The sequence below is a fragment of the Lithobates pipiens genome, unplaced genomic scaffold, assembly GCF_037356315.1.
Source record: "Lithobates pipiens isolate NorthernLeopardFrog02 unplaced genomic scaffold, aLitPip1_a1.2 Scaffold_16, whole genome shotgun sequence".
Classification (NCBI taxonomy): Eukaryota; Metazoa; Chordata; class Amphibia; order Anura; family Ranidae; genus Lithobates; species Lithobates pipiens.
Window position 1 is genome coordinate 394,363,243 of NW_027507748.1, and position 13,081 is coordinate 394,376,323.

General features: G+C 45.2%; 1 protein-coding gene across 1 annotated transcript in view; it reads left to right on the forward strand.

Annotated features, from left to right (window-relative positions):
• LOC143983065 (uncharacterized) overlaps positions 1-13,081 on the forward strand; it is a 695,051-nt gene that overhangs the window by 170,380 nt on the left and 511,590 nt on the right. The gene's annotated exons all lie outside the window — the stretch shown is intronic.

Here is a 13,081-nt window from a genome sequence, read left to right on the forward strand (position 1 = left end):
CTATTCGCTTTCAGGAGAGGGCCCTGGAAAAAAGATGCCAGCACTCCCCGTTCTTTAGGCAGCCTGAGCCCCCAGTCCCTTTTTTTCGATCCGAGGAGCACCCCCTGGCTGCTGAGGAACCTATGCAGTTGGGCTGGACAAAGTTATCTCCCGAAGAACACACTAGGCGCAAAACACTGGGCATATGCCTCTATTGTGGGACCAAAGGTCATTTCCGTGACACTTGTTCTCTTCGTCCAGAAAAACGCTCAGGGCTAATACATCTGGAAGGTGGAGTATTAGACCCTGAAATATCACCTTCACCTTCTCATCTTCTCTTTTCTGTGTTGCTTCATGTCGGTGCTTCCTCTCGTTCGGTCTCAGCACATCTGGATTCTGGAGCCGCTGCCAATTTCATGGATTTGGAAACTGCATCCTCCATGAGACTTACCCTTTTGCCCCTTACAACGCCATTGTAGAGAACACCGCATGCTAGAGGTGATCATAAGTTACAAGATGACATACCAGATATATGGTCAAATATCCTTTCCCCAAAAGGGCATTTTTGTCTTTTGGACAAAAAAAATCTTGCTGTCACAAAGAAAGATGTATATCCCCCCCTCTGTGTTGTAAATGGAAAATATGAGTAAATCAGGACTTTTCCTCTGGACCAGTCTGTCTGTCTCCCAGTGTAGATGTACCGGAAGAGCACAAACTATATTTATAGGTGCCTTTTTATGGATGTTGTACATCTTTCTTGGATGTGACTATGTTCGAGAGTCACCTACAGTTTTTGCTCATTGATAAGGTACTAAAGTCCAGGGTGGCATATATTTATAAATCACTGGATCTTCCAGAAGCCAGTGGCAGGGCTAATTGAAGATGATATTTTGGAGACTCGTTTTTAACCGCATACGATTTGCATGAACTGTGAATTGAACTGGCTTTCAAGGGAGCCGATTCACACATGTCCAGGGTGACCACGGCCCATTTCTGAAAAGGGTCCTGTGAGATTTTGGGGCAGATTTAGGTGCGAATTCAAGTAAAAAATCACACCTGAACCAGTGAACAAAACCTCATCGGATTCCGGGCTGCAAACTGCAGCACATGTGTGAACCTAGCCTTCATCTGGTAATACAATAAATAAGTGTACTCCTTTGTTGAAGAGTGTTTTTAATATAACAAGGTTGTCAGCATTCTCATCAATGTCTTATTAATTTGGCTTTTTTGTGGGATATTCTGAGGGCTTTATCTTATAGCCTCTTACTTTAAATGTTAGCTGCAGTTTTTTAGCCTCCTCTTCAAAAACCTTGTCTTTTGAGAAATTCTAGAGACACATTGATACTGACCAATGGGTCAACTTCTCTTCAAATTAGACAGATAAAAACAATAAAAATGTAGAAAGGTATTACCTGTTGTTGGTTCAAAGATGTAATTGATCCATCTGGTTGTTTAGTTAGACAACTACAGTATCAAGGAAAGTTAGACTATTTTGATCCAAAAACAGTTGGAGTTCAAGATTTTGACAGTCCTCCAGTAGCGGTGTAGAGCTCATCCAAGTTCCTTTGCAGTCGTACCTCTGTTGGGGAGCAACATTTTCTTTATTTGTCCTAATGCCCATTTTTACAAGGACTGAAAAAACAAAAAAAATCCTAAATTTTGAATTCTCACTGCAATAAGAAAAGAATGGGGATGCATGTTACAGTGACAACACTGAGTGAGTATTCCCTTTCCTTTAACCCCCCTCTTCCAGAATTTCCTCTAACACACAGGGGTTTATTTACTAAAGGCAAATCCACTTTGCACTACAAGTGCACTTGGAAGTGGTGCAGTCTGAGGGGGACATGCAAAGAAAGTAAAAAACAGAATTGTTTCTTGCACATGATTAGATGATAAAATCAGCAGAGCTTCCCCTCATTTCAGAACTTCCCCTCAGATCTACAGCGATCTACAGTGACTGCACTTACAAGTGCACTTTCAAGTAAATCAACCCCACAGTCACCGAAGAAAAGGTGTTTTAATAGTAAAAAAATATATATTTGAAACAAACAAAAACGTTTTGATCTTAGTTACTTTAACTGAAATGACTAGCCCATACATTTTACCCAAAATTTATACACAAAGGGGTTGGTTTATTAAAACTGGAGAGTGCAAATTCTGGTAAGCTCTGCATAGAAACCAATTAGCTTTCAGGTTTATTGTCAAAGCTTAATTGTAACAAGCTGAATTTAGAAGCTGGTTGACTACCATGCACAGCTGCACCAGAGGTTTCACTCTCCAGTTTCAGTAAATCAACCCCAGTGTCTTGCAAGAGAATTTATAGACCACAAACACCAAGTGTAGGGAAGTTGGCCCATGCATATCAACCATGCTGTTATAGGAGATCATTTTTTCACACTCTTCTCTTTGCAGGCAGTGTTCATTTCCTATGTTATACTCCTATTCATTTTTGATCTCTTGGTCATGTTTGAATGTACCGTAGGTAGGGATGAGATTGGTGTTCGACTCGAACACCGGCTGTTCGCCCGTTCGGCAAAGCCAGAACTCTGTGGGCCGTTCGCACCAAATTCGTGTGGCGCTCACGGCCCACAATGCACTGCGCCATCGCAGTGCATTGCTGGCTCATGATTGGCCAAGCATGCACTGTGACCCCTCATGCTTGGCCAATCACAGCGCCGGCAGCAAGAAGAGCCATGATTGGCCACAGGCAGGATGCCTGTGCACAACGAGGCAAGATGCCCTCCGGGGGCCAGATTAGAGGCAGCACACCGACTGAATCACACCGCAGAGCTCCGCCTATGCAGGGCGCTGCCTCTACGCGTTATTCTAAAATGTCTTTGGTCTGGGCCCCTTTTTTGAGACGAGTGCATCAGATCGCACCGCTGCTATTTGCCAAAATATGTCTCAAGCGTATCTCGCGTGGCCAAAACATCAGCCACTTGGGCACCACATGCTTGACCGGACATATGTTGACCTGCCATGCAGCTCGTTGGCAAGCGTACCTCAAAGAACCACACCGAAGAACAAAGCGGACCTTTCCTTGCTCCTCATCAGCTGGGATCTCCAACCCCACTAGACCTTCAGTCCTCTTTGAAACCTGCGCTAAGAGAAATGAAGGTGTAGAATTAGGTGTGTCACAGCCAAGTGCTTGTGGGCACTCTGCTAGCAGTACACCCATGTCCGATTATAGCAGGCAAATTTCCCTGCCCCAGCTGCTGGACCATCAAAAGAAGTTCACTCCCAGCCATCCACATGCCCAGCGGTTGAATGCTAGCTTGGCTAAATTGCTAGCACTTCAAATGCTGCCTTTTCAGTTGGTAGACTCGGCCCCCTTCCGTGAGTTTGTGCAATGTGCGGTTCCTCAGTGGCAGGTCCCCAAACGCCACTTTTTCTCACGGAAGGGAATTCCGGCTCCCAATTGGCATGTGGAAGGCAATGTCCTTGCCTTGCTGGACAGGGCGGTCAGTGGTAAGGTGCATATTACCGCTGACTCATGGTCCAGCAGGCATGGACAGGGACGTTACCTGTCTTTCACGGCCCATTGGGTTACTCTTCTGGCAGCTGGGAAGGATGCAGGACAAGGTGCAGTAGTGTTGGAGGTTGTTCCGCCACCACCCCTCCAAAATTCTGCTACTGGTTGTGACACACCTCTCTCCTCCACCCCCTCCTCTTCTTCTTCCTCCATGGCCTTTTCCAGTGCTCTGTCCTCAGAACCAGCAGTGCTCCGTAGGCGTTCAAGGGGGTACGCAAGTACGCAGGCAAAACTATGCCATGCTGTGCTTGCGCTAGTTTGTTTTGGGGACAGGAGCCACACTGGGGCAGATATTTTGTCAGCTCTGCAGGGGCAGGCCGAGAGGTGGTTGACGCCACACCAGCTTAAGCCAGGATTGGTGGTTTGCGACAATGGCACCAACCTCCTCTCCGCCCTCCGACAGGGACAACTGACCCATGTGCCCTGTGTGGCTCACGTCCTTAACCTGGTGGTGCAGCGGTTCTTGGGCAGGTACCCGGGCTTACAGGATGTCCTAAAGCAGGCCAGGAAAGTCTGTGTGCATTTCCGCTGATCATTTAATGCCTGTGCTCGGCTGGCTGAGCTCCAAAAGGAGTTGAACCTGCCCAAGAACCGCCTTATATGTGACATGCCCACCAGGTGGAACTCAACGTTGGCCATGCTGCAGCGGCTGCACACGCAGCAGAGGGCCATCAATGAGTACCTGTGGGACTACGGCACCAGGACAGGGTCAGGGAAGCTTGTTTTTTCTCACCACATCAGTGGGGCATGATCAGGGATGCATGCACTGTCCTGTCACCATTTGAGGAGGCCACAAGGATGGTGAGCAGTGACAGTGCATGCATCAGTGGCACTGTACCTCTTGTCCACCTGTTGGAGCATACGCTGTGTGGTATAATGGACAGGGCACTTGAAGCAGAACAGAGGCAGAAAGAGGAGGACTTCCTTGCCTCTCAAGGCCCCCTTTATCCAGACAGTGTTCCTGCTGTCCCACCCATCACACAGGAAGATGACAAGGAGGAGGAGGATGATTGTGTCAGCATGGAGGTGGAGGCTGGCACTCAGCATCAGCAGCAGTCTTGTAGGGATGATTTACAGTCCCAAGAAACCCGTGGACTTGTACGTGGCTGGGAGGAGGTAGCTGCGGATCATGTTGTCCTTAGTGACCCAGAGGACTCCGAATGCCTCAGCTAACCTACGCTGCATGGCCTCCCTGATCCTGCAAAGCCTTTGGAAGGATCCTCATATTCTTCGGATCAAGGAGAGGAACCATTCCTGGCTGGCCACTCTCCTTGATCCTCGGTACAAGGGTAAGGTTGACGACCTTATCTTGCCATCGCAGAGGGAGCAGAGGATGAGACATCTCTGGGAGGCCTTGCAGAAAGGTCTGTGCAATGCATTCCCAGAGACTGAGGTTACAAACTCCTGGTCCTGGACGACGTGTTGCTGAGGCATCGGTCAGAAGGAGCGGTGGAGAAGGTGGCTGTCTGACCGATGCGTTCAGACAATTTTTTAGTCCGCAGCCCCAATGTATGATCGGTTCCAGCAACCATCGCCAGCATCTGATTTACATGGTGCAGGAATACCTAGGGGCAAGGTCAGACTTGGACACCTTTCCCACCGAAAATCCTCTGGCTTACTGGGTCTTGAGGATGGATTACTGGCCAGAGCTTGCACAGTATGCAATTGAGCTACTGGACTGTCCTGCATGCAGCGTTCTTTCGGAACGCACCTTCAGTGCTGCTGGTGGCTTTGTTACCGATCACAGGGTGCGCCTGTCCACCGACTCGGTTGATCGACTGACCTTCATAAAGATGAATCAGTCTTGGATCACCCACAGCTACCAAGCACCTGAAACTGATGTAACCAAATATTTTTTTTTAAATATCACATCCCTTCAAGCCTGCCTATGCTGATGCTGAATGACTGTCCTGTTATGTTGACTGTCTATCCTCTTCCTCCTCCGCTGATATCTCGGAAGAACATTTTTGGTTCTGGGTGATGCCACCAGCCCAATTTTTCTGCCCCTGTTTAACAGGGGCTTTTAATTACAATTTTTGATGCAATGCTTTGCAGCAGGGCTCATTCCTGCACTACAACTAGAGTATATGGGAGAGGTTGCAGTGTCGTGGCACCAGCACCAGTGCCTAAGGCCCAATTTTTCAGCCCCTGTTTAACAGGGGCATGTAATTACAATTCTTGATATAATATTTCACAGCAGGGCCCATTCCTTTGCCCACCGAGAGTAACTGTGAGGACTTAAAGTGTTGTGGCTCTAGCACCACAACCACCAAAGGCCCAATTTTTCTACCACTGTTCAACAATGGCATGTAATTACAATTCTTGATATAATCGTTCACAGCAGGGCACTCCAGCGCCCACCAAGAGTCACTTTGAGGGCTTACAATGATTTTCATCCATATTGCCGGAACCAGATATTACATTAAAACCGCAAGCAGTTTTAAATGACTTTTTTTCCATTAGACATTTGTGCAGGGACTGTTCAAAACACAGGAAATACGTGGCACATCACAGGCATACTATAGACACCCCCCAGGCACGATATTTAAAGGAATATTTCACTTTTTTTCACTTTAATCGTCATTAAAATCAGTGCTCCCGAAAAAACGGCCATTATTAAAAACATTTTAGGCATTGACCCATGTCCCATGGGGCAGGAGCCAGGTCCCCAAATCCTTTTTAGGGCAACATCTTGCATATTAGCCATTAAAATTAGCACTTTTTATTTCAAACGTTCGAGTCCCATAGACTTCAATGGGGTTCTAAAGTTCGCACGAATTTGCGGTCCGTTCGAAAGCTCTGGTGCGAACCGAACCGGGGGGGTGTTCGGCTCATCCCTAACCATAGGTCCTAAGACAAATGTTTACAATTTTGTGATTCTCTCAGGATTTTACAGTTGTCTATGGAATGTTTGTGGAGACTCTGCATTTTTGTTCGTGAAGACTCAGCATTTTTTTTTTTAAGTCTGTGAAGAAGCATCCCAGATAGTAAGCAATTGAGCTGCATGTTTGAAAATGAGTTGCTGAGCTATTGCTATACTTGCCAGGCTTCACAAGTTTGTTGCACATTTGCAGCAAGTCTGTATTGCATAACTCTAGATCAAATTTCTTTGCAAACATTCTGCAAGTCTGCTGCAAGTTCTGGTTCAGTTATGTTGTGCAATAGTCATCCCACCACAGGGGTCACTGTGACTGAATTTCCATGCTGTAGACTTGCAGAGCTCTTGCTGTAGAGTAACCACTGCAACTTTGCTCTTGTTAGATACTTGCCACGCAAATTAGGCTACAAATTGGAAAAGCGTCAACTAGAACGTGTGCTTTAAGTGTTCTGGAAGTGTAAAATTTGCCAGTGAAAATGTACAGCAAATTAACAAGACTTACAATTGAACACTGCCACAAATTTGTGGCAAGTTATCTTTGCTATCTAGGATGTATGGTTACAATGGAGCAGGAACAATGGTCACCTTGCTTATAATCATTTGGGGCCTAGTTGTAGAAGTGGATATCATTGTTTTGAGTGGGGCCACTCATTCCTGCTTGCTCAGAATTTATTTCAGAGGGTTAAATATTGACTTAAATACTCAAAGAACCCATACAGAAATAGCTCTTGCTAACTGTATCAATTTGCTCCCCCATTTGACACATTTGACAGAAAGGTGCATGTGTACAACATTACTTTAAAAGTAAATAATCCTTTTCCACTGTGTTCCTTTTTAAATGTAGGACATTCAAATAATAAATAATAAGAATATTTCTTTTGTCACATAAATAGCTTTCAAGAGAAGTAACTTGAAACACAGTGTCGCCTTTAGCGGTAAATTTTCTGTAACAGTCCTGACCGTTGTTAACATGAAGAATTACATTATTCTGCTCAGGATGTGTTTCCAGCAAAAGCTGTGTCCATGGGCTAATTTGTGAAGCCTCCTGCTACAGTGATTTAATGTTAAAGGGAATCCTATCCATTAGAGTAATACAATTTCAATTAGCCGTTACACTTCCACAAATAAGTCTTGTGGACATGTTGGCAGCTGAGGGGCAGGAGTGCAGATGAAATCTTTTTATAATAAAATAACGTTTTAGATTGAACACAGGGCCTGTGGCATGCTAATTGTGTACAGCACATATCTGATTATCCTGAACACACACAAGGAAAGCAGATGGTAATTTACAAATGACTGTGATGGTCACTAAGATTAATCGAGCAGAGGTGGAATTTTTAATTGCATTTGCACCAGGAAACATTATAAGCAGATAATTTCCAAGCTGTGTGCAGAATATAGCAATAGAAAATGGAACCACATTCCTCTTTAGAAAATGCTGGCGAATGTAATAGGGCTATATACTGGAAAAAGGCTATAAAAATAAATTGTAATACAGTTTCTTAAAATGTACAGGACATATTAATTCAATTTGCTTTTAGTTTGCTTTTTTTAGTGTTTATATTTAGTGATCTGTCCTTTAAAAACAGAGTTATACATCACAAACAAGCTACATAAAGGATGGAAAGGAAGTTTGTAAGTTTGTGAATGATCATTATAGACAGACATTGCTCAATTTACTAAGCTATAATGCATTGCTATTTGCCAAGAAGTTACATTTATCATACATTATTAAATCAACCCCTTAGGCTTAATACACTAAACACAAATAGGCAGTTCACTTTGCAAGTGAATTTTCAAATAAAGTGATATTAAAGTTTTTTTTTTTTTTTAAATAACAAACATGTCATACTTACCTGCTCTGTTCAGTGGTTTTGCACAGAGTAACTCTGATCCTCCTCTTTTCTGGTGTTCCGCCAGTGCTCCTGATTCCTTCTTCCTGCTGAGTGCCCCCACAGAAAGCAGCTTGCTATAGGGGCACCCATGCTGACCTTGCTGTTCTGTGTGTCCATTCAGACACAGAGCCGCAGCTCGTCCCCACCCCCTCTCTCTTTATTGGCTCACTGATTTTGATTGACAGCAGTGGGAGCCAATGGCTGCCACTGCTGCCACAGCAAATAAGGAGGGAGAGTCCCCGGGAGCTGAGGCTCTAGTGCAACATCGCTGGATTGAGATGGGGCTCAGGTAAGTATTAGGGGGGCTGAGTGGGGTTGCTGCTCAGAAAAGTTTTTTTATCCTAGTGCATAGAATGCATTAAGATTAAAAAAAAAATTCTTCCTTTAGAACCACTTTAACTTACTGAATATTATAAAAATTTGCTTTGCAAAGAATACCCAATCAGTTGTGAAGAAAAAAAATAAAAAATATTTTGCTTGGACATAATTGAATGATGGAAGTCAGCAGAGCTTTACCTCATTTAGCTAATACCTTTACAAAGTGAAAATTCCCTTGCAAAATGAACAGCCTATTTGCCTGTTGTAAATAAATGGCGTGTACACATGACCGGACTTTTTGACAGCAACGTTATGACGGAACAAATCCATCAGACAATTCGATCATGTGTGGGCTTCATCTGACCTTTTCTGTCGAAAAATCTGCTGGACTTTAGGAATAGAACATGTTTCTTCCGGAACTCCGCCGGAACCAGTTCCTATCAAGAAAACCGCTCGTCTGTATGCAGGTCCGACGGACCAACAACGAGGCAAGGATAGCTATTCGCTACTGCCTATTGAACTTCCTTTTTCTAGTCCCGTTGTATGTCATTGTGTTAAATGATTGGACTTTGGTGTGATCGTGTGTAGGCAAGTCCGTTTCAGTGGAACTCCGTCGAAAAATCAGTCGAAAAGTCAGTCGAAAAGTCAGTCAGAATTCATTCCGATGGAAAGACCGGTTGTGTGTACGCGGCATCAGGGGCGGATCCAGAGTCTAGTCCCAGGAGGGGCACTGCTAGAAAATGTTTTTTTGGGGGCAATTTATCAGGGAAATGGCTGGTATTGGCGCTTCAGTCATCACGGCACCATGGTTGTTATGGTGTCAGGATGATTGAAGTGCATTATTTCTATTATTACATTGTAACATAAAATTAAATGGTTCAACTCATTATAATGCAGAATCAGTGGGAGCCCTGAGCGTGTCACTTTCCACGTCACTTGCCACACACTGTGGATTGTCACTTGTCACCAAATGCATATTGTCACTTGCCACACCACCTGCCACACATTGCGGATTGTCACTTGCCATGTCACCTGCCACGCATTGCGGTTTGTCACTTGCCACGTCACCTGCCACACAGTACGGATTGTCACTTGCCACATGTTGCAGATTGTCACTTGCTACGTTGCCTGCCACACACTGCGGATTGTCACTTGCCATGTAGCCTGCCACACATTGCGGATTGTCACTTGCCACGTCGCCTGCCACACGTTGCGGATTGTCACTTGCCACGTAGCCTGCCACACATTGCGGATTGTCACTTGCCACATCACCTGCCACATATTGCGGATTGTGACTTGCCACGTAGCCTGCCACATGTTGCGGGTTGTCACTTGCCACGTAGCCTGCCACACATTGAGGATTGCCACTTGCCACAAAGCGTGCCACACATTGTGGATTGTCACTTGCCACATCGCCTGCCACATATTGCGGATTGTCACTTGCCACATAGCCTGCCACATGTTGCGGATTGTCACTTGCCACGTAGCCTGCCACACATTGCAGATTGCCACTTGCCACAAAGCGTGCCACACATTGAGGATTGTCACTTGCCACATCACCTGCCACATATTGCGGATTGTCATTTGCCACGGAGCCTGCCACATGTTGCGGATTGTCACTTGCCACGTAGTCTGCCACACGTTGCAGATTGTCACTTGCCACGTAGCCTGCCACACATTGTGGATTGCCACTTGCCCCAAAGCGTGCCACACATTGCAGATTGTCACTAGCCATGTCACCTGCCACACGTTGCGGAATGTTCCCAGAGTGAAATTAGGCAGCAGAGTGATAATGTAATCTCTGCTGCCCACTGCTTCCCGCACAGTGAGGGCGGAACTGCAGAGACGCAGGGAAGTGAGAGATGATGTCATCTCCCTGCTCCCCTGCTCGAACACTGAGCCGCCCAGCTGTCCCAACCTTACCCGCCCGCGCTGTCACCCGCTGAGCCACCTGATGGAACACCCACGGAACCGCTCGCGGGCTGTCAGACACGGAGCCGCCTGCCCAGAATGACACCCATGGAACCGCCCACGGGCTGTCACCCACGGAGCCTCCCGCCCGGAACGACATCCGCGGAACCTCCCGCGGGCTGTCAGCCATGGAGCTGCCCGCCCGATCACCCGCGGAGCCACCTGCATTCTCAGAGGGGGCAATTGCCCTGTTGCCCCCGCTGGATCTGCCCTCTGCACGGCATAACACATTAACTTCTTCAAGCAATATGTAAACTATATGGCCGGATATCTGTGGACATTTGATCATCACACCTATGTGAACTTATTGTAATCCCATTTCAAAACCATCCTTTACTCTTCTGGGAAAGCTTCCCACAAGATGTGGAGTGTGTCTGTGGAATTTTGCACCAATTCAGCTTGCAATGTCATTCCAATTCATCCTAAAGATGTTCAGTAAGGTTGAAGTCAGGGCTGTGTGCAAGCCACTCCAGTTACTTCACATCAGTATCATCAAAGTATGTCTTTATGGACTTGGCTTTGTGCACAGGGGCACTGTCATTCTGATAGGAAAAAGGGCCTTTACAAAATATTGCCACAAGATTGGAAGCAATTGTCTAAAATGTCTCTGCATGCACTACCATTAAAGTGGTTGTAAAGGCATAAGGTTTTTTACCTTCATGCATATGCATGAAGGTAAAAAAAAACTTCTGTGTGCAACAGCTCTGCTAGTCCCCCCATTACTTCCCCGAGCCCCATCTTGATCCAGCGAGCACTCTTGAATGGCTTTTGGCATCAGCGGGAGCCAATTGACTCCTGCTGCTGTCAATCACACCCAGTGAGCCAATCAGGAGACAGAGGGGGCAGGGCCCAGCCACGGCTCCATGTTTGAATGGACACACAGAGTGGCAGCTTGGGATCGCACCTGCTTGGGTGCCCCCACAGCAAACTAATTGCTGTGGGGGCACCTGGCAGGAGGGATAAGCCAGGAGTGTCGGCGTGAGACTTGAGAAGAGGGGGATCTGGGCTGCTCTGTGCAAAACCATTGCACAGAGCTAGTAATTAAAACATGTTTGTTAGTTAAAAAAAAAACAAGGCTTTAATATCACTTTAACAATTCCCTCAATTGGAATTGCCTGAACCCAATAATTTGGTGGGATATCTACACACCTTTGACCATATAGTGCATCAGTTAAGGTTTGGGTTCACATGTATAGGTCAAGAACTATTGGTTTGATTTTCTAAACATAGGGTACAATGGGCAAAAAAGGCATTTTACACAGTTCAGTCGAGTATAAACCTAGGTACTGGTACTCAAGAAATTTTGAATTGCCATAGTAGTTTCATTATCTGAAGTTTGCTTTTACGAAATTAATGCTTTGAGATTTTTTGTCAGATTTTTCTCTTATACATCTTAAGCCCCGTACACATCAGATTGTCTACTGAGTTTTTCCTTCAGACTTACCAAAATCATGTAGTAGAAGGGCCTGCCTGATTGCATACACATTGAAACTCCTAAGGTTTGACCTCATATTATATGGTTTTGGTAAATCTGAAGGAAAAACTCAGCAGACAATCTGATAGTGTGTACGGGGCTTTACTGGTAGTCCGATACTGGGTTCTTAGATTGGAATCCCATCCAAGACACTACCTGCATGGAGTTTTCAGGTTCTCCCTGTGCTTGAATGGGTTTCATTTAGGTACCCCTGTTTCCTCCCACAATCCAGGACATGCTGGAAGGTAAATTGTTTCCTGTCTAAATTGGCCTTATATGTGTACATGTGAAACTGGGACCTTAGATTGTAAGCTTCTTGAGGGCAGGGACTGATGTGAATATACAATATGTAAGGCACAGAATAAACTATTGTAGCTATATAGGTACCTGTAATAAACAATATATAGTGGAAGTCTAATGTACATCTAAAGCCCTGTACATACGATCAGACTTTCCAACAACAAAACCGGGGATTTTTGCTCAAAGGATGTTGGCTCCAACTTCTCTTGCATACACACGGTCACAAAATGTTGGCCAACATAGTGACATACAAGACGTACGTGATATCTCCATTATGAATGCTAGTTATATCTCCAGCTCGTACTTGATTCAGAGCATGCATGGACTTTTGTCCGGACTGTACACCCGATCGGAAAGTCCGACAACAAATATTTGTTGGTGGAAAGTCCACCAACAAATGGTCGATGGAGCAACACAGTCGGACTTTCCGCCAACAATCTCACATCCAACCCTTGTTGTCAGAAAATCTGATCGTGTGTACGGAGCATAACGGTACTCTACATCTCTTAGCAGTCCAATTTACGCGGAATTCATTATTCGTTGAAGTAAGGTAGAAAGTTAAATATTTGATTTTTGTTATCTTTTTAAGACTATGGCACTGATTTACTAAAGGATTTGTGAACATTTCTGCAATAAAATGTATGAATATTCACTTCAATTATCCACTAATGTGCAGATGAAAAAGTAAACACACTTTTTCACATGATTGAATAATTAAAGGGAATCTTCATATA